The sequence below is a fragment of the Haemaphysalis longicornis genome, unplaced genomic scaffold (genome assembly GCF_048455015.1).
Source record: "Haemaphysalis longicornis isolate Haplotype H1 unplaced genomic scaffold, Haemaphysalis longicornis Haplotype H1 scaffold_4, whole genome shotgun sequence".
Taxonomy (NCBI): Eukaryota; Metazoa; Arthropoda; class Arachnida; order Ixodida; family Ixodidae; genus Haemaphysalis; species Haemaphysalis longicornis.
In genome coordinates, this window is record NW_027526361.1 from 104,174,259 (window position 1) to 104,193,584 (window position 19,326).

The window sequence follows — 19,326 nt, forward strand, 5'->3', positions numbered from 1 at the left end:
CCTCAAGAAGAAAATGCTTCCCGTGGTCGAAATAGAACCTGGGTTCTTCGCATTATAAAGCTGACGTGTATCCCACTGCACAATCCCAAAACGGTCAGAACGGTTTAGGTTTTGGGCTTTGATTAGCTTGCATAGGGGAAAGCTTCGCGTTTTAACCATCTTCTTAAGACAGAAGATTTGATTTTTTTTTACCAGAAAAACTTTAAATGGTATCATAATTATGGGAGGTGCTAATATGAAAATAATCGGTTAAGTGGCTTTGCAATCGTACCATCAACCTACAGCATTTGTTGAATGCCCTAACAAAGCTCGCGTAATTGGTTCTTTTGATATGGTGCAGTTGTTGTTACACGTTAGATCTACATTGACGCCTGTCAATTAGCTGTCATCAGCAGCATGAATATAGCGTCCTGAATTCCCGCGATCTAGTGCTTTGAAATCTGCCCACTTGACTGAAACGCAGAAAATATCGCAATGCTTATCTTGTTCGGCACTTCGGGCTCGATGTCACGTTTTCAGACGGATACTTTCAGTTCCCGAGTTGTATTTTTTTTTTCAGTCGGATGAGCTTGTAGATCGATTGCTCCACATTGCCCGAAGTGTGTGAAATTATAATCTGAGCTACTACTTGTCTCATTTATGCCAGGGAGACCATGATGCTTCCGCTTAAGACGCTTGTCATTTTCTTATACGTCGAACTTCACTCGCATATTTGTAAATGTGGCTTCCTGAGTGTGAGAGGGATGTCATCGGCGTATTTATTGGCTCGCGTTCCTATTGCTGATAGAAAAAATCTGTTCAGCATTAAAGGGCACCAGAAACTGCTAAGCCAAAAGGTGGTAGGCAAACCACAACAAGCGTCGGGCTATCCCGATAAATACGGGGAGGCGAGACCGCATTTTCAGTACGTCCAGTGAACATCACAAACTGAATTACTCAAGCGAGTTGTGTCTCGCGAGGATGCTGTTAAACCCGTGAACTGTGCGAGTGCTTGAAACAACCGTTATTCAAGGTTTAATCTGAGTGTTCTCGTTTGCGCGCGTGTTCTCATACGTTCCCTGGCGTTTTCAACCACACCATGCCGGATATACAGCAGCTAAAGAGTGATTTCGGTCACCCCATCAGCTTTGTTGGACAAGTGTCCCAACAGGGGCACTTCGCGTGCCATGTGGGTGCCGAGTGTGTCTTGTAGCGCAGAAGTTAGGACGCGATTTTATGCGATCCTGGATAGAGTGATGCGTAGCAGATTGTTACCGCAAAGGAGAGAACGAGATCGCCTGAACAACCGATCGCTTGTTTACTACAACCTCTATCGTCCCATTGTCTCCTACTCGCCGCCAAGGGATATCCGATCGGTATAGCGCTTTATTGTCTGTCCTAGCGCGCTATACTTGGCCGGAGAAGCACTCACCCTTGTTGCCGTGAGCCGCTCGAGGCCCCGGTTTGGCGCTCGCACGCGTTGTTGTCACCGGCCGCTCCGAGAGCAGACGACACGAGACGTCCGTCACGAGTAACGGCGATATCCCAGTGAGGACGGGAGTTGGGTCCGGGTGAAGGGTCTCCCAGAGTGCGTAGAAGCGGGAACACAGAGCGTTGTCGGCACAACAAGTAGTTGCCAGCGAAGAGAAGCCGTTCCTGACCGATGCAGTTTGTTGGCGCTCGTCGAACGACGCTCGGGCCCCGTGCAAGCAGCGGTTGCGACCGCAAGGTCTCCGAGCATGTCGTCTCGGCGGCGCATGTCAGCCGTCGCACGCGCCCTATCGTGGCGATCGGAGCAAGCTGTTGTCACGTGCGCTGGCCGGCCTGCGACGACGAGGGATGCGCGCCCGGCTGCGCGCGGAGTGTGTGATCAGCAGAGCGGGCAGTACGTGTCAGCATCCGCGGCTGGAGACCGGCCATCGCCCGGGCCTGGGGCCGGGTTCGTGCCGGGCATACGCCAGTCACGCGTCTGCTGTTTCGTTGTCTTCCCGGGTCAGTTGCACCGGAAGTGTATTCTATGCAGCTAGGTGCCGTTTTGCGCGAAGCTAGCGAGAAAGAAGGTGTAAGACCAATGACCTATGCAAACAGGGACGGCTATCTAATCATTCGGCCCTGTGCTGCTTTCCATCACGTGTTGAGTAGTTAAAAGGTAAAAACCGAATTTAACGAATCCTCCATCTGTCTTTCTCTCACTCTCATCCTCTCACGCACGCGCGCACGCACACACAAACACACACGTGAACACACATAACACTCTTCCACATCCATGCCCATAATTTCTTACTACGAATTTAGAACCCCTTCGCTATTTTAGCGTGGCGCTGGCAAAAAATTCCCCCTCGAAACTTTTCGCCAGCAAATGCATCCTATTTGTACATCTTTTGTACATTTGTACATCTTATTTCGCGCTCAAATTGCAAATGGAGACGAACCAGACTAACCACCCTCGTCAAAAAGACACTTAAGAATTACGCCCTCACGAAATATGACCTAAGGTTTAGCTATAGATCTCCCAACTTTATCCGCCCGTGTGTAGCAAAATATTAATGATTTTTCAATTGATGAGATAAGTTTTTATGGTCCTGGGGTTTGCCTTAAATTTGAAGTACCCGATTAACTGGATAACAATCTTCGATCTCTGCGCATCCGAACTGCTTACGATTGACCCTTCGCTTTTCGGGGATAGATCAGTGTTCTCGTGTGGAAATTTAAATGGAGTGCAGTTTCAAAAAAGAAACGAACGAAAGGCACTTTGCCATGAAGGAATGAATGAACAGAATGGAAGCTGAAGAGTTTACGTTTATAATTTTTTTTTTTTTTGCTATTCCTGTCCTGAGTCCTTGATTTAGATTTTAACTGCGAAGCTGTTCTTGGTCGAGGATTTTCATGCATGGACGAAATGTGGAGACTCGGTCGCCGCAATGTGGACAGGGCATAGCCTAGGAAGGAGAGAACAAGCGCCAAGCAGGCATGCAGCAAATTCAAAGAATACTTACGAAAAGCTTCTATAGGCAAAACTTTTCTAAACTACTAAATGTGGCGGCAATGTCCGTACTTGTCAACATTGTTGAGCACAAAGAAAAGATTAAGCATATTTGAGGCGAGAAATCAATACATAATGGATATTTCCATTGTTCCTTTAATTAAAAATACATGACTATCTGATTTTTGCGAAAGCAAATGAGGAATACTTTAGTAAGACGTGTAAGCTTGTGCGAGTTGGTTCATATTACAGAAATTAGATTTGCCGCAGCAAATACAAGGACGGCGAACGGACAGGGCGGGTTCTAACTCGCAACTGGATTTTATTGATTTTTACGAGCGGTTACGTTAAAACGCAACATCAGTAAGTCATGTGCAAATTCGGTCTGAAACAGAGCAAGTGTGGACAGCGGTCTTGATGACTGATGATTGATAGTGGTATCCCGTTTGTAGCGGGGTGATGACGCGTCATCTTACAAAAAAAAAAAAAAACTAAAAAGAAACTAATATACCGATGTTTTACACTCTTCGTTTAATACTAGCGCTGCTCTTAGGGCAGGCACACAAAAAAACTTATTAGGCGCAAAATATTTTTTTCTGTTACACGTGGTAGCTGTTCTAGGCAATATTCCCCTCTCTGCTTTTCGTCCACCAGCATTCTAATCTCCTTTACGTCCACTCGACAGTCTTGGAGTTAACTGCCTCTGTGCTACCCTTAAATCCTAGGGCTTCTGGAAGCCGAATATTTCCCTCCAGATTTGGATGCGTACCCTCGCATTCCAACACTAAATGCCGCATAGTTTCTGTTTCTTTTCCGCAGACCTTGCATACTTCATCATTTTGTGTATACTTCCCCACAAAGCTCTTAGTTCGTAAGCAACCCGGTCTAGCCTCAAAAAGAAAGGCACTGCCTTTCGAAATATCGTGTAAATTTTCCTTTCTGATGTCTAATTTCTCAGCCCTGTACATTTCTAGCTTCCCTTTTTTCTCTCCATTTGTTCGTTTCTATCTGCCTTGCATGGTTACCTTGGCTGTTTTGGATTCTCCACTGTTCTTACCGTATTTCATCGTTAGCCTTCTAGTCTTCCTTATCTACTGCGTGTCCACGTTTTTCATGTATATGTACCTAAAAACTTTATCTTTCCACCTACGTTGGTCCATTGCGGTCAACCTCCTCTCAAAACACATTTTACTCTGCGCTTCTCGAACTTCAAACGACGCCCAGCCCATATCTCCCTGCACTGTTTCGTTAGTTGTTTTTCCATGCGATCCTCAGGCCAAACGGCCTACCGTCCTCTGGTTCACTTCAAGGCCTGCTAGAGCGTCTTATTTTAAACAGAGTACTGCATTCGCAAATGTGAGACCCGGAACCATTACTCCTTTCCACATTCCTCTCACTACTTCATATTTGTCATACCCCCACAAAGCTCTATGCTTCATTATAGCGGCGTTTCGCTTTCGCTTACCCTTAAGTTGCTCCTCGTGAGTTCTTAACTAGTTATCTTCTGGGCTTATCCACACCCACAAACATTTATGTTCCTTCACTCTGGGTAATTCGCCTTGCTGGATAGGCACTGCGTCAGTGGTAGCGTCATTGAAAGCCATTATTCCCGATTTTTCTGCACTAAAATTTAACCCGAGGTCGGTGGCCTCCTGGCCGCTAATATTTATTAGCCGCTGCATATCGGTTTGGTTATCAGCTAAAAGAACAATGTCGTCTGCGTATAACATTCCCGGAATATGCTGTTGTACCACTTCGCCTTGCAGCATATGCGTTAGGTTGAACCCTAACTGACTTCCCTCTAGTGTCTTTTCTAACCCTGCCATGTAAAGCATAAACAGCATTGCGCTCAAAGGGCATCCCTGTTTCAGTCCCCGATGGGTGTCTACCTGCTGGGCGCATTTCTGTCCTTCCCAAGTAAGGTGCACTCTATTTTCCTTATAGATTGCTATAAGGAGCTGTATTAACTCGTCATCTCATCCCTGGAGTTTCAGCGTTCTCCACAGCTGTTCTCTGTTTACGTTGTCGTATGTCGCTTTAATGTCGAAGAACGTAATCCATAATGGCCTATTTTGCGCTTCCGCAATTTCAATGCACTGTTTTATGACGAACAAATTATCATCCACTCTCCCGTCTTGTCTAAATCCATTCTGCAGTTCCTCAAGGATTTCATTTTCTTCCATCCATGCTTGCATTTCTGATTTTACCGCCTGCATGAGCGGTATTGTGAAGCCATCTGTGAACGGGGACGGCAAAAAAAAAAAAAAAAAAGACGTTCCGCAATTCGCAGGAGCCCTTAGGCATTTTCCCTGAATACGTCGTCGCTGACGTCACGAAATACACGATATAGCGGGAGAATTGAAATTTCGGTTCAAAATGTTTAATTTACCAGTGAATAGAGCATCGTTTGCTTCCGGACAAGCGCTGGGGCACTAAAAAAACACGAAATCTGTCGAATAAAACAAACTTTTATTTTGTCTGCATGGCCCCTTTAAGTCCGCTTGCGTGCTTTGAAGGCGAAAGGCTAGCGGTTATCAGATTTCTTTACTGCTATACCGTGCTTAAGTCTCTTCCCTCGCTTTGCTTTCGTCTTTCGATGTGAATTACCCCAACAGGCGGACTGGCCGCAAGAAATTACCGCGGTAGCTTCGCTGCAGTCGGAGCTCTCCTACACCTGTTCTACTCACGTGCAGTCTCGTTCACCCGTCACGGGGCACGCGCCAGAATAAATCTTATTCCCCCTCCGTCAGGATACCGAGTTAGCGCAGAGGTGAGCGCAGTTAAGCCCTGCTCGGGAGACCCGGGCTCAAATCCCGCTTGAATCCAATTGTGTTTTAAGTGCAGAGCACTTTAGGGGCTCACCCTGTCGTCGTAGCTCACTCGCTGGACCCATGGGGAGCAACAGGGCGTTCCGTCGTAGCCGCTGTCGTCGCGGCGTAACCGAGATGCTTCGGAAGCCAAGCGGTTTATATAGTCATAGGCGTCGGAAACTCGTGAACCGCTCGCGCTTGTCATACACCTCCCCGTTGTTTAGGGCAAAGAAAACCGCAGGCCCATTTGAGGCAAAATGTACGTAATTAACCGGCAGCACCCGCGTTCATTTAGTTAGGAGCGCTCGTTGGGTTGGTTTTTACGATAGTAAGTGAAAAAAGTGGCAGTGCAACGTGCGGGAGGAAAAGCAAGCACAAAAATATCAGAACCCCCGCTGGCGCAGTTTCAGGCAAGAGGCGCGCGAGCACTGTGAAGGCGGGAAATTTGACTTTCATTGGGTGGTAGCAGTGAGCGAATAACGGCGCTACAGCCCATTATAGAGAACCACTTCTCTGTACTTCTGACAGCTTCACATTGAGTGGAACGGAATTAATTTTTGATTTTTTGATTTTCTGTTTGCAGTGGCGCCCGTTTTGTTACCATCCGTGCTGGCGCCGACGACGATGGCAGTCACTTTTGCGTTTGATGAGACATCTAAGGCTTTCGCGGTAATAATAGTTCAATAAAAATGAAGGAAGCTCACACTAATGCGTCAGACTTGAAGATAGCGAAGCTGTACGCCACCTTCACAGCCATCACGGCAATTTAAGTGCACGATTGCAGCCAGTTCGCTTCTTCACAATGGCCTTTACTCCATCTTGACGGCCGTGACGGCGAAGAAGCAAATCGAAGAAGCTGAACGAACAAACGGAACGCGCACACTTGGGCTGGACGCCCGCAGGTGCAACGTGTACCTAGCTATCACGTGTTCTGTGTCGAGTAGCTGGCGTGATTCCTCTCCTTAGAGTCGCATCCTTAGAGTCGCGGGGGAGCGGAGGGTGGGGGGGTTGCATAACGCCGTACCTCCCAGCAGACTCCTTCGTGTCTGTGGTCAAGTCATTATCGGCAGTATGTCACACACGTTGCAGCTTGAGCCGGAATGACGATCGAGAGAGCCTCTTCGGAACCTGATGTACGCACCCTTGGATTCTTCCAGTTTGGCACCTTGGAGCCGAAGGCGTTCCCGGCATTCTCTGGTTCGCCATTTGCATCATAGGTTCTCGCTCATCGCTTACGTACAGCCTTGTGGACACGCTCGTCGTCGGACGTCGCAGTAGTATCGGCACGCCTTCGGTGATTACACTCGCGCCGCTGTTATCGGGTCCCGTTGCAAAGCTGCAAAGCATTCCCTTTATCGGTGGGCTCCACTGTGCAACACACCACGTAGGAAAGCCAGCTTACACAGACCAAGCTTTACAGATCTTAAAGTGAGCTTCACTTGTCAACACAAATGAATTGCTACGAAGGCATTTTTTTAGGGGAAATATAAGCCATCTCATATCAAAATATGAAGAAGGCCCTAGAGCCCCACCATCGTAATGTTGACATTTGAAAGCTGACCAGCTGTGAGCTGACCACCGAGCGCTTTAAAGCCCGCTTCACTTCTTAACACAAATAAATTGCTGGGAGGACATTTTTCCGAGCAGTCTCTCGGACCTTGCAGACCCTCGGACCTTCAGTGTAAGCGTCGTTTTTGTAAGCTGGCGTTCCCGTATTGCGTTTTTCCGCGCGGACGCCACTAAGTCCCGCCTCCTAGCCATAGACAACTTCGCTGTAATAAGCGTCAATAGCTCTCCGTGCCTCATTCATTAGAAAAGCGCCAGGGTAAAGCAATCAAACTCCACGAGCGGACTACCGGTTGGCTGAGGCCGACAGAACGCAGAAAAAAATCACGCACCCCTCCGTGTCACGACGACGATGGTTGAACGCGAAGCCTTCTCGGGATGAATTCTTTGAAGGTCCAATCGCACACTGCGAGTATGTGCTACTCTGGAGCTACGCACTACCCCTCTGGAATGCCCACAGCAATGTTCGGGTGTGCACTCCGAGAACTAACGTTTGGGTTTGGGGTGTACAGCGCGAATCGGTACCTGCTGCATGGCGTTCACGTCGACCATGTCGAAATGGAGAAATCGGATAGACCCCGGCTTATTAACGCGAGGGGAGACACAGGTTCGATTACGGTCACAGGATGCGTTTTTTCCCCTTCACACACGATCATTCTTTATCATCGATGAGGATGATTATGATGATTATGATTGATAGGGGTATCCCCTTTGTAGCGGGGTGATGACACGTCATCTTACAAAAAAAAAACTAAAAAGAAGCTGATATAGCTATCTTTTGCGCTCTTCGTTTAATACTAGCGCTACTCTTAGGGCAGGCACAAAAAACTTATTAGGCACAAAATATTTATTTTTTCTGTTACAGGTGGCAGCTGTCCTAGGCAACATTCCCCTCTCTGCTTTTCGACCACCAGCATTCTAATTAATTTTCTTTTCGTCGCCTTGACAGCCTTGATGTTAACTACCTCTGTGCTACCCTTAAATCCTAGGGCTTCTAGAAGCTGAATATTTTCCTCTAGATTTGGATGGACACCCTCGCATTCTAACACTATGTGCCGCATAGTTTCTGCTTTTTTTTCCCCGCAGACCACGCATACCCCATCGTCTTCTATATACTTCCTCACAAAACGCTTAGTTCGGAAGCAACCTGCTCTAGCCTCAAAAAGCAAAGCACTACCCTCGGGGTTATCGTACAAAATTTCCTTTCTTATGTCTAATTTCTCAACCCTGTACATCTCTACATGTGCAGCTTTCCCGCTCATGGCAGTCCTCTCAACAGTGATTATTCTGTAGTTATTTAGTAAAATCGAAAGTTATTTTGCGGAGCTAATGTTGGGGGCGAAAACTTGCTTTGGGCACAGTTTCACGTCTCGCACGTTGCGCGAACAGGTTCCTAAGCCGTGGAAACTATCCCGTAGAAATACATGGGGAGTGAGATTTGACCAGGGTGTCGAACCGGAACCGGAACCGAACCGAAAACCGGAACTGAACCCGAATTTTTGCCCGGAACCGGAACTGAACCGGAACCGTATTTTTTCCGCCATTTTGGAACTGAACCCGAACCGGAACGAATCGAAGGAACCGTTCCGAACCGGTTCCGGGGCCTCAAAAATGTAATTTCTAGTTTTCCATTTCGGTACCCTACCTTGCGTCTGAAGATATTTTGCCACGCGCCAGACAGAACCATGAAATATTTTGCGTAGTCTGCAGTTCCCAAGGCACATCATGTTCTCTTCTAATTATTGCCCTCGATTTAATGTAAAGTTGCCCGTTTATACTATCATTTTGCCTTAGATACTGCCCACCTCTCCCAATTATCTTTTACATTTAGTATAACTTAAATTATAACGCATATTACGAGGCAACATATCATGGAATATTCTTCATGGTTTCTATCTACATGGGGTTTAAAATCGTGTAAAGTTTTCAATGTGCTGTTAATTCGCATGCATACCTGTCCGCTTGTGAAGGCCTTCAGGGACACCATCTACAATAAATTCATATCTTCCACTTATTCTAGTTTGAGTGGGAAGACCGTTCCATCGGGCGAGGGCGAAACGTACTCTCGTACTCAGCGGTCGCGGCGCGCGGCCGCCTTTCCTCCTCTCTGGAGTGGGCGCGCGATCACGGCGGGCCCGGCGCGGTTGCTCCTTTGCCTTGGCTACGCTTCATAGGCATCGCGCGTGCGGGTTTACCACTAATTTACGCATTCTTTTAATTAGATGTTGCTAATAAATGATCGAGACTAGCAGCTTGTGAGTTGCACACTTTAAAACACACAAAAGTTATGGCAATTTTGTTCTTCTGAGCTCTTACTGTCCTACCTTGGAGTAGTGCACAAAATTCTTCTACCTTGTTTCCAAACTAAAATGGGTCACTGAAACTTGCCTGTGCCGCAGATGGTATTAGTTCCATCCACCGTTGCTCCGGTCACATTGCGGGATACCCGGCTCCAAGTATTACGTGGGCTGGAGTTGGCGATTTTCACAGTGACTACTACCTCCCTAGGTTGTCCCTTCCCGCAGCCAATCTGAGCGGAAGGGGAGAGGGGCTTACTGAAGGGGATTCCACCTCCCTTCTTCCCCCATCCCCGACTCGGGCAAAATAAAATTGTTCACTCACTCACTCCAGCAAAGAGTTCAGTGTATTACCCAAATTTGATGTCTCGTTATCGGCAACAACAAACCTAGATAAAAACGCAAAAGCGTACGCTTGTCTGGTTGGCCAACGGCGGACGCTCTCCAGGAGCTGTGCTGTTCATTTTATTTATGTTGTACATTAGTTGCACGGCTAAATTGTGCCGCAGAGCAGCTTGAAATTTTAAGGAGAGGAAATTTTGTTTATAGTTGGTGGCAGTGTTGATATATCGATAATATTTAATACAAACTATGTAATATGCCAAATATTTACTAAGCCCACCCAAAACTACCTGTATTAAACCCTGAAAGGATGTGAAACCAAAAGTCTTACACTGATGTCGACACGCGCTTCTGTTTGTTGCCCATGGGCGCCGAGCGTATCACGGTTAGATCGTTTTAATAAACATTAGTCTTTGCAGTAAAGCGATAAAAATACCCGCTTTACGTGATCCCGGGCACACACACCAAAACAAAAAAATTGTGATGAAGTACTGCAAACGTGTTCGACATGGCATCGTTTACCCACCGTGGACCACGCTACCTCGAAGCGAATTTCAGCTCCACCGCAGCCTTAAAAGCCGCCAATTTAAGCCAGACCGCTTAAATTGGTCCTATGCAACAACTTTCCCTTTTAAAGTATATTACGGAAAAGAACGTACAACGCGCTACAGCGGAAAATTCACCGAGCCGCCGTGGGCGCCCATGCGCCACGGAGCAAACGCCCAAGCCAGCAAACCGGCCAGCTACGAGAGGGCGCTGCGCACGCACTGAGACACCAACACTCGCAGTTCTCAAAAGTAACGTCACTTTTTCTTGTATACAGTGCCGTTGTGTCCTTTGGTTACTGCTCTGAGAGAACATCAGACATAAAAAAATGGGGAATCCTAATCTGCACTTTTAAAGTATATTTGATAGCATTTTCATGTTATCTTGAATCTGCTCAACCTTAAACTTAAGAGATGGATGGATTGAAGTCGATTAGTGCGGGTTAGCGGGTATACTGGGGTGAATTAGTTAGGTGAGTGAATGAGCTAATGTGAATTAGTGGAACTGGTGTGTTGATTAATTTGGATTAAAGGAATTAGCGGGTCAGTTAAGGCGGATTCGACAGTCGGACCAAACATGATACCTTTGGGGTCCTTGGCATTTGGAAATTTTGCAGCGTTCTCCTTCTCGACCAATCAGGAAATTTTGTCACGCACAAAAAAGCCGCAAAGTTATGTGACGAACCCACCTGAATGCTATAAAAGGTCTTTCTTTATGCCCGTATTGCGCTATTATGTTGTTGCTATATTAACATTGACATCTCGGACTAAATTTTAATAACTAAATGCCTAATGCCTACTTTATATTCATCAAAGGGTTTTCAAAACGTGTGTATATATGAGGGGAGACAGTTGGAAAGAAACTGAACTGCAAGAAAAAAAGGGAGGGACGATCAACTGGTTTGATGCAAAGACGCCCGATAGCATTCTTCAATACCTTCTCTTTGTGTTACCGTTCTGGAGCCTCCCACACGTGTAGCATCTCAACCCCCGAACACAGCCCCCTCTAAGCTGAGGAAGCGGCGATAGCACGTGCGCTTAGCCAAAGCGGCGCCAAAACTCTCATAACAGACTATTAGCAGGAGTGGCCCACCTTTCCCCATGGTCGATTGCATGTTACAACACTTCCGATGATCAATCAGATACCACGAACGAGACCAGTCACGATCGTGTGGGCACCAGCTGATACTGCCATCGCCGGCAAACAAGGTCACCAACCTCGTTGCTAAAGATTTGACTCGCTTAGCCCGCGCTGATGAAGCCCGGCCCGAGTGCATGCATCCTGCAGTCACAGACCAGGAAGTTACTCAGCACTATGGCCTCTTCCATAGAACGTATTCCTCCCCGCACAAATCGCTACCGATTAACCAGGAAAGATTATTCCGCACTCTGTGGGCATACACCTTCCCACACACCAGACTTCACCTCTTTGGCGGGACACAACTCTCTCCATTTCCTTGCTTCTGTGGAGAGCCTGGGAACATCATACACATAGTAGGCGGCTGCGACAAGTGTGCCGTAGATCCACCCAACCTCCACGTTTCCATAGAGAATTGAGAGACAGCCATGGCCAGCTCCGGCCTGGAAGATCAGTTTCTCTTGATGGAAACGGCTGTCGATTCAGCCCCCTCGAATGAGGTCGCCTCTCTGAAACTTTGCCTCGATTGAATTAAACTTCATTTTCTCTCTCTCTCTCTCTCTCTCTCTCTCTCTCTCTCTCTCTCTCTCTCTCTCTCTCTCTCTCTCTCTCTCTATTTCTCTCTACAAGTGATCATTACTGCTGCTTGTGACTTCACTTGGCTATCATCTTTCCTAGAGCCCAATTGCTGTCACCAGTCGCTGAAGGGCCATTAGCGAGTTCCTATCTCCGGTGGTTCCCTATCCAATGCCGTCCTATACACGCCGCCCAATGAGTCTTTGTATCCATTCTTTCTTTCTAACAGCTCTTTTAGCAGATAAAAGATGAGCAGAAGGAAATTTCTCTAAATGCCACCTGCCACACTTGGCAGTCGGCGCCACATACTCGTCACACTACCATATAAAACATTTTGCAGGTACAGTTAAAGGAGCTCTTCAACACTTTAGATAAACTCGCCGCGGTGGCTCAGTGGCTAAGGCGTTGCGCTGCTGAGCACACAGACGCGATTTAGATTCCCGGCCGCGGTGGCCACTTTTCTGACGGAAGCGAAAAGGGAAAACATTCATGTGTCCGAAATTTCGGCGCACGTAAAGATCTCCAGGTGGTCAAAATTATTCCGGAGCCCTCCACTATGGCACGCCTCGTCTTCGGCGTTGCGTGGGCGCGTTAAACCAATAAATAAATAAATAAATAAATAAATAAATAAATAAATAAATAAATAAATAAATAAATAAATAAATAAATAAATAAATAAATAAATAAATAAATAAATAAATAAATAAATAAATAAACAAAAAGCAGTAAATAAATAAATCAACACTTTCGATAAACGCTTTCACTCTTCTTCGCATCTGGAAGGACTGCGAAAACTATAGCTATTGCGAGCACAGAGCAACAGTGCGTGATTTGCTCGTCGCTGCGGATACACCTTCCGTTTCTGCTTCGCTTTTGTGGCTTTTTTTTAAGTGGCAATCAAATGCGTTTTATTCTGCAACTTAAGGAAAGCCAGCAAAAAGCCGTTACACCGCTGTAATGACGTCATTCAGCGGTCGAAGAACGCGAAGACCGGGAGGAGAGAAAAATATTTTGAGCAAGTTTTTATGTTATTGTGACGAGGAGAGAGCAGTAATTTTTGGCTGAGGCACATTGCGACCCCATAATCTAATGTGTTGGTTGACTACTTTCTGCAAGCACTCAAGATTTAGAAAAAAGTTGAAAAAAGGGTTGCAGGGTCGCATTAGTTTGGCGAAGACAAAATATTTGGACAAAGAAACATTCATTATGACTTTGTTTTTATGCCGAATTGATAAGGAAACGAAAAACGAGCACAAGAAATTAACAGAAAAAAACACGCCTGCTTTTTTTATTCGAACCCGTTTGAACCCGTTTGAACCGGTTCGAACCGGTTCGAACCGGAACGGAATGGTGCTCTGGAACTGAACCCGAACCGAACCCGAAAGGCTTGAACCCGAACCCGAACCGAACCCGAAAAAATTCCGGTTCGACACCCTGGATTTGACAGCCAATTACACATAAAATATCCAGAATCCGGGAAAGTTCTTTTAGTGGTTTTATCTTCGCGTTGACGTCTTGCATTACGCCAAATATCACTTATCTGAAGTGGTTTGGCTAGGTTTCTGAGAGGTCAGAATTTTGAGCGAGAAAGCTGGGTATGAACGAAGTTTTAGCTTCCATTTTTACATCTCTAACGAAGTTTAGCTTCCATCATCGTCAGAGGAAGTTGGCTTTCCTGCAGAGTGTGTACCTCCAATACGCCCTAAAGCTTCGCTGTAATAAGTTGAACTCGGCGTTCTCTCCAGAAGTAGGGCTTTGCGTCACGGGTAGCTTGACGCACAATTTGGAAGTACTCTTCCACGCATGCCCATTACTGCGCACCCGTCGGCCCTGCTCGCGATGGTGAGGAAGAGAGAGAGAGAGAAACTTTAATGAAGACCAGCGAGGTTATCCGAGCCGTTGCGCTGGCTTGCTACGCTACGTGATAGAAGAAAAAGGGAAAGAAAGCAAAAAACAAAAGAAATAAAGGAAGAAAATAAAAAAAAACATAAAAATGAAAAGAGGTCATTTGATGCGGCCAAAATTTTCAGTCACAAAACTCTGTCCAGTTCTGTGCTCCGAAGAAACTCCAAGAGAGCTTTGATTGCACGTGCAGCCTGACTGAGACTCGACCAAGGTGCGAAAACAGCCCTCAGTTCAAGTCCCGCACCACGCTGCCTGCACAAAGATAATATTAGTTTCTGTGTGTGCACGGTGTACTTTGGGCACACGCATATCGCATGACGAATGTCTTCTCGTGAGCCACATGTAGAACACAAAGGCGAAGATGCCCGCTGGATTTTGTAGAGGTAATGGTCCGTGCAGGCCACATTCAAGCGCAGTCTATGCAGAATGGCTTGCTCGCGCTTGGTTAGCCCAGGTGGCATTCTGAAGGTGTATTTAGGATCAATCGTGCGAAGAGGTGCGTATTGCTGCCTTCCATCAGTCTGGATAGGCATCTGCGCTTTTCATGCGGCTGATGAGGCGAGTATTGCCGCATCCTTTCTCGTGAATGGTATCGGCAGAGCTTGAGTGCAGAGGCTGTGGGCAGATGAGGCGGCTTTGTCAGCTGCGTCGTTGCCGGCAACTCCGCAGTGGGCAGGAAGCCCCTGCAGATCTACGTTGTGTCCCATTTCTATAGCTTTTAAGTGAAAAAGGTTGGTTTCCCAGGCCAGCTGTTCTTTTGGAAGCAATTTTAAGCTCTCGAGTGCTGACCTGGAGTCCTTAAAAACAGCCCATTGATTGTCCGGCTGCTTTAGAATATACTGAAAAGCTGCGCAGAATTCAGCCAGCTCAGTGGCTGCCGTAGAGGACTTGTGACTAAGTAGGGCGCAGATGGTAGTCAGCGACGAAGGAATCGAGGTTCCTATCCCTGACGATGTAGCCGTCAGCTATCAGTGTACACGTGAGTGTCGCCTCTGTATTTGTTGTTAATGTGCTCCGAAGAACTTTACAGCTAGGGCTGATATATCCGCCTTCCGCTTAAATCCAGGTACCGTGGTGACAATTTTCATAGGAGGAAAGAGTGGTGAGGAAGGAAGTGTGACGCAGGGGAGCCGAGCTAGGAGAGGAAGGGAGTGTGGCGAAAAGGTTCTCCACGTTGTGTCGGTGCTTGCCGTTAGCTTGTTCCCTGTTCAATACCCGAGAAGCGACTTGCTCTCATTGGAGAAGGATGTCTTTCAAAGAAGCCATGAAGGGAGAAAAAAACACTTAAAGGTGCCATGAAGAAAAATTACAACTTTGTTCAGCTTGAAAGAACTAGCCCTTGGTAACTCCCTCAGCGCCATTCCAGCCACAAAGGAGGCTCTTATTTTAGCGAAAAAAGAAAAAAATAACGCAACAACCATTGAGGCACTTTCAAATTATGCGCTACAGCTACGTAATATGGACCGGCACGAAAACATAGGTATCATGTGTGATACCTATGTGGGATGCCTACTGCACGCTAGCATTCAGGTGACACCTCAATACAAACTAGACGCCCCGCTACAATAGCGCCGTCCTGTTTTTTTGGTGGTGACCTCGGTCGGTGGCCGCCAATCGGACCAACAAGATTCTGCAACGTTACAGAGAAATCGCCGGAAAGTGGCTGACGGTTGCCACTTCTGTGTTTGTTGTCTTCCGTATCCGCATTACTGGTTTGAAGTTTGCGATAAAATTGGTATTATTGCTATCGGGACAGAGAATTTTTTGTATTTTGTATTTTTATTTTGTCACCGTGGGCCCTTTAAAGGTACCCCTAGGTTGAGATAAAATTTGAGCTTGACGTTACTTATTGGCTCGTCATTAGGACTACCTACCGTGAAGCTACGTCACAACGGCCAGAGCGCATACCCGCAGAGCTGTTTTAGTCAGTGCTTACCCCCTGGGGTCTTCTAGATTTCGTGCGAGTTCCAATACTCGCGCAGTGTTAAGACCCACAGAGAAGCCCATGCAGCTGCATAGGTGTACTGGCAAATGCTTAAGCCCGGTTTTGTGTTTTGCCGTGCAACCCCCAAACTCACACAATCAGACGAGTGTAGCCCTTAGCGCATATGCTCGTTGATGCTTCAGCCAGATACCAAGACCACATAATGTGCGGATGTCTGTGGCGTGAACGCCATTGGAGAAACGCTAATCTGCACACACCTGCAAAATACAGCGCGGCCGTTGACGCCTTCATGCATAAGAATACTCTGCATGGCTGAGACAAAAACGAGACGCGCCACTGGTTATAGCGGGTTAATTTAACGTTGACATGATACGGACTTTTCCCTGGCCTTTGTCGTGGACAACTTTGAACTCGCGTGGTGCAAATACCCTAATCAACCAATCACAAGGTACAGATTGGGTTAGGATTTGGTCTCTGCTACAATATGATCGCCATTACCATTAAACTGAAGCAACAACGCATTCCATACAGCTTCATTCCACATAGCTATATAGGGGTGACGACGCACCAGGCCCGAGAAAGCACGCTACGGTACGGAGGAAGGAGCATGTAGCAACTGTAAATGCAGCTCTTTGTAACCTTGGTCGCAAGAAAGCTGCTATGGATGAAGCTGCGGCAGCGGCCCAACAAGAGCAACATGAAAGGTCAACACCATATCAACAGAAAGTCCAACTACAAGCTTTTGCCTTTACATTACTAGACAGTTCTAATCAACCCCCGTAATGTTTTTTTTTTGCTTCACAGAAGAGACCCGCGGACAAAATAAAAAGCGGGTGGTCGCCAAAGCTTGGGATTGCCTTAATTTCTCCCCGAAGAAAAAGATTTGCCGCCTTTAGATCATTCCGCTCACGTGTGTAGAGAAAAAACGTAATTTAAATAAACTGTAATCGAATACAATGTAATCTTTGTAACTAGGACACACGCGAAGACGGAAAGGGGTCGATAAATGTGGTTTCTGTAGGACAGGTGAAGAAAGGAGGCGGGACGGGAGGGAATGGAGGAGAGGCGATTGAGAAACCTTCAATATGAGAAGCGCGTACAAGAATACGAAAATGCAATCAAGGGGGATAAAGGGCACATACGGACGTCAAACACTCGAAAAAAATTCCCCGCATTTCCCCGAGGGGAAGAATGTGAAAGTGCGAATGCACGAGTTGAATTTGCGCGGTTCGGTAATGTTCGCGAAAGAGAGATCACACACACACACACAACTACAAAGAAAGAAAGATGCATTTATTCACAGACACCTATTTGTGTTGTCGTTGTACTTGATTGCTAGAGCGGATCTCAGCTTTGAAATTTCGTGTCAGTACTCCTTTAAGCAGGTGCATTAGCCCTTCTCACGCCCGATTCTTGGCCAATCCCCCACGTGGGTATGTGCCATGTCAGCGGCCAGGCAGCGCGCGCCCATCTCCCCCCGTTGCCAAGGAAGACGAGGAGATTCCTGGCCAATCCCCCACGTGGGTATGCTATGCGGACATCGCCGGTGGACGCAGGTTCAGGGTCGCTTAAGAAGTGCATCGCACTTAATAACAATGCGCAGTAAACACACGTAGCACTGCGGAATACGCATGAAAATACGCTATCCTTCCCGCACAGAGCTGTATTAACTCCGTAGCTGTTGGATAAATAATTATAAATAAATTAGATCAAGAATCCACCCAAAGCACCCTCTCTATAAAAATATTGTTACGTGACGGCAAGACAGAGGCTAAAGGAATCATGGCAGGTGGTGAGCCGATGTATATAAAAAGCGGTGCGATATATTTGCAATTCTGCCATGACAGCTCGAGCAATATTTGCGCGCCACCAGTCCTTTGCCCTTTGCATGGGGGATGTCCATAGCGCTACGCCACTAGCCTCTTCTTCGTACTTGCGTTGCGATATGTCCACACGCACGCGCGTTCCGACAGATGACGCACGAGCAGTGTGTAGTAGTAGTAGTAGTAACACCATGCAATGGTGTATCGTGCCTTATTAATAAGGTGAAACTTGCGTGCTGAAGGGTGTTGTATGTTTGAGGCCAAAACGCAGTTTAGGCGGCCTGGCGGACCATGCATCTCTGTACGGACATAGAACTGATGTGTGTGAACTGTTGTGGTTTTTATGTTCACTCCCACGCGTGAACTATGGTGTCTGAGCCTCGTGCCACGGATATTATTGTAAAGAACCTTCAGTGCGGTGTACTAGTTGGTTTGTGAACTTGTGTGAAGTTCACTTCCTTTCCTCTGTGGCACATTGCGTAAACCCTGTGCCCTGCCGACCCGTGTAGTAGCTAACTACAGCGGGTCCTAGCTGTAACTAGTTTTAGGGGCGAAGCTCCTAAAGCCACGGGTCTGTCCATCCCTTGTGTCTCGTGGTACGTGACCGCCGCATGCTTTCGGAGATGTCGCAAAGTGGGCCGCGTTGCACGCGCAAGAACCGTCTGCAACCGGCAGCGCAAACTCGGCACCGGGAGCGCGAGCTTGTCTGTGTTCCCCAACGGAGGCGCGAGCGCACGTGCACTGCGAGGGGGAGATCACGCAAGAGATCACGCCACGAACGCAGGCAGTCGTTCTCGGAGATCGAACGCGACGCAAGGACCTTTGCTCGTTTCCTCTCGTCTTGTTCGGGCACAAGTTCACCCTAAATAAAAGTTCTTTCTTTACCGTTGTGTCCCATCCTACGTGACAAATTGTGGTGGTGGTGGAGGTGCGGGGTAGTCCTCGATGGCGCGGGGTCTTTCACCAGGTCTGGGCCTGGGAGCATTGACTCCGAAAATAAAAGTTGATTTGTACAATGTGCGCACACAGTCTTACGTCTTTCTTAAAGGGACACTGAAGTGAATTTGTCAAGTTTCTGTTTTTGCTTGCAATGCGTAGACTGGCTCAAATAAACACACTTTTCATCGTTTATTCGGGCGATAAGTCGGTAATTATTTTATAAAGCCCGAAAGAAGAAAAACTACCATGCGCGGTCCGCGGCGGCCGCACCAACTAAATGAAACGTCAGGAGGCGCCTGCACCGTGATTGGACGATGTCTGGGATTTTAAAGTTCACGCACACGCGCTTGCATGTGTATAAATGTTATTTTTCTTATTTGGAAAAAGCTTTTGTGCTATTGCCGACAAGCATATGTGTCGGATAGCAGTTTAGGGGTTCATTTCAAACTAGTTTCGGTTTCTGTTCTTCGCAACAAGG

The 19,326-nt window shown here is 47.0% G+C and overlaps 1 protein-coding gene across 1 annotated transcript in view; it reads right to left on the reverse strand.

Moving 5' to 3' along the window:
- Positions 1-1,939, reverse strand: part of LOC144179215 (monocarboxylate transporter 12-like) — a 118,118-nt gene extending 116,179 nt beyond the window's left edge. The window contains exon 1 of the mRNA XM_077707482.1: positions 1,412-1,939. The gene's annotated coding sequence lies outside the window, so the exon portion shown is untranslated. The remainder of the gene's footprint in view (positions 1-1,411) is intronic.
- Between the last annotated feature and the right edge of the window lie 17,387 nt (positions 1,940-19,326).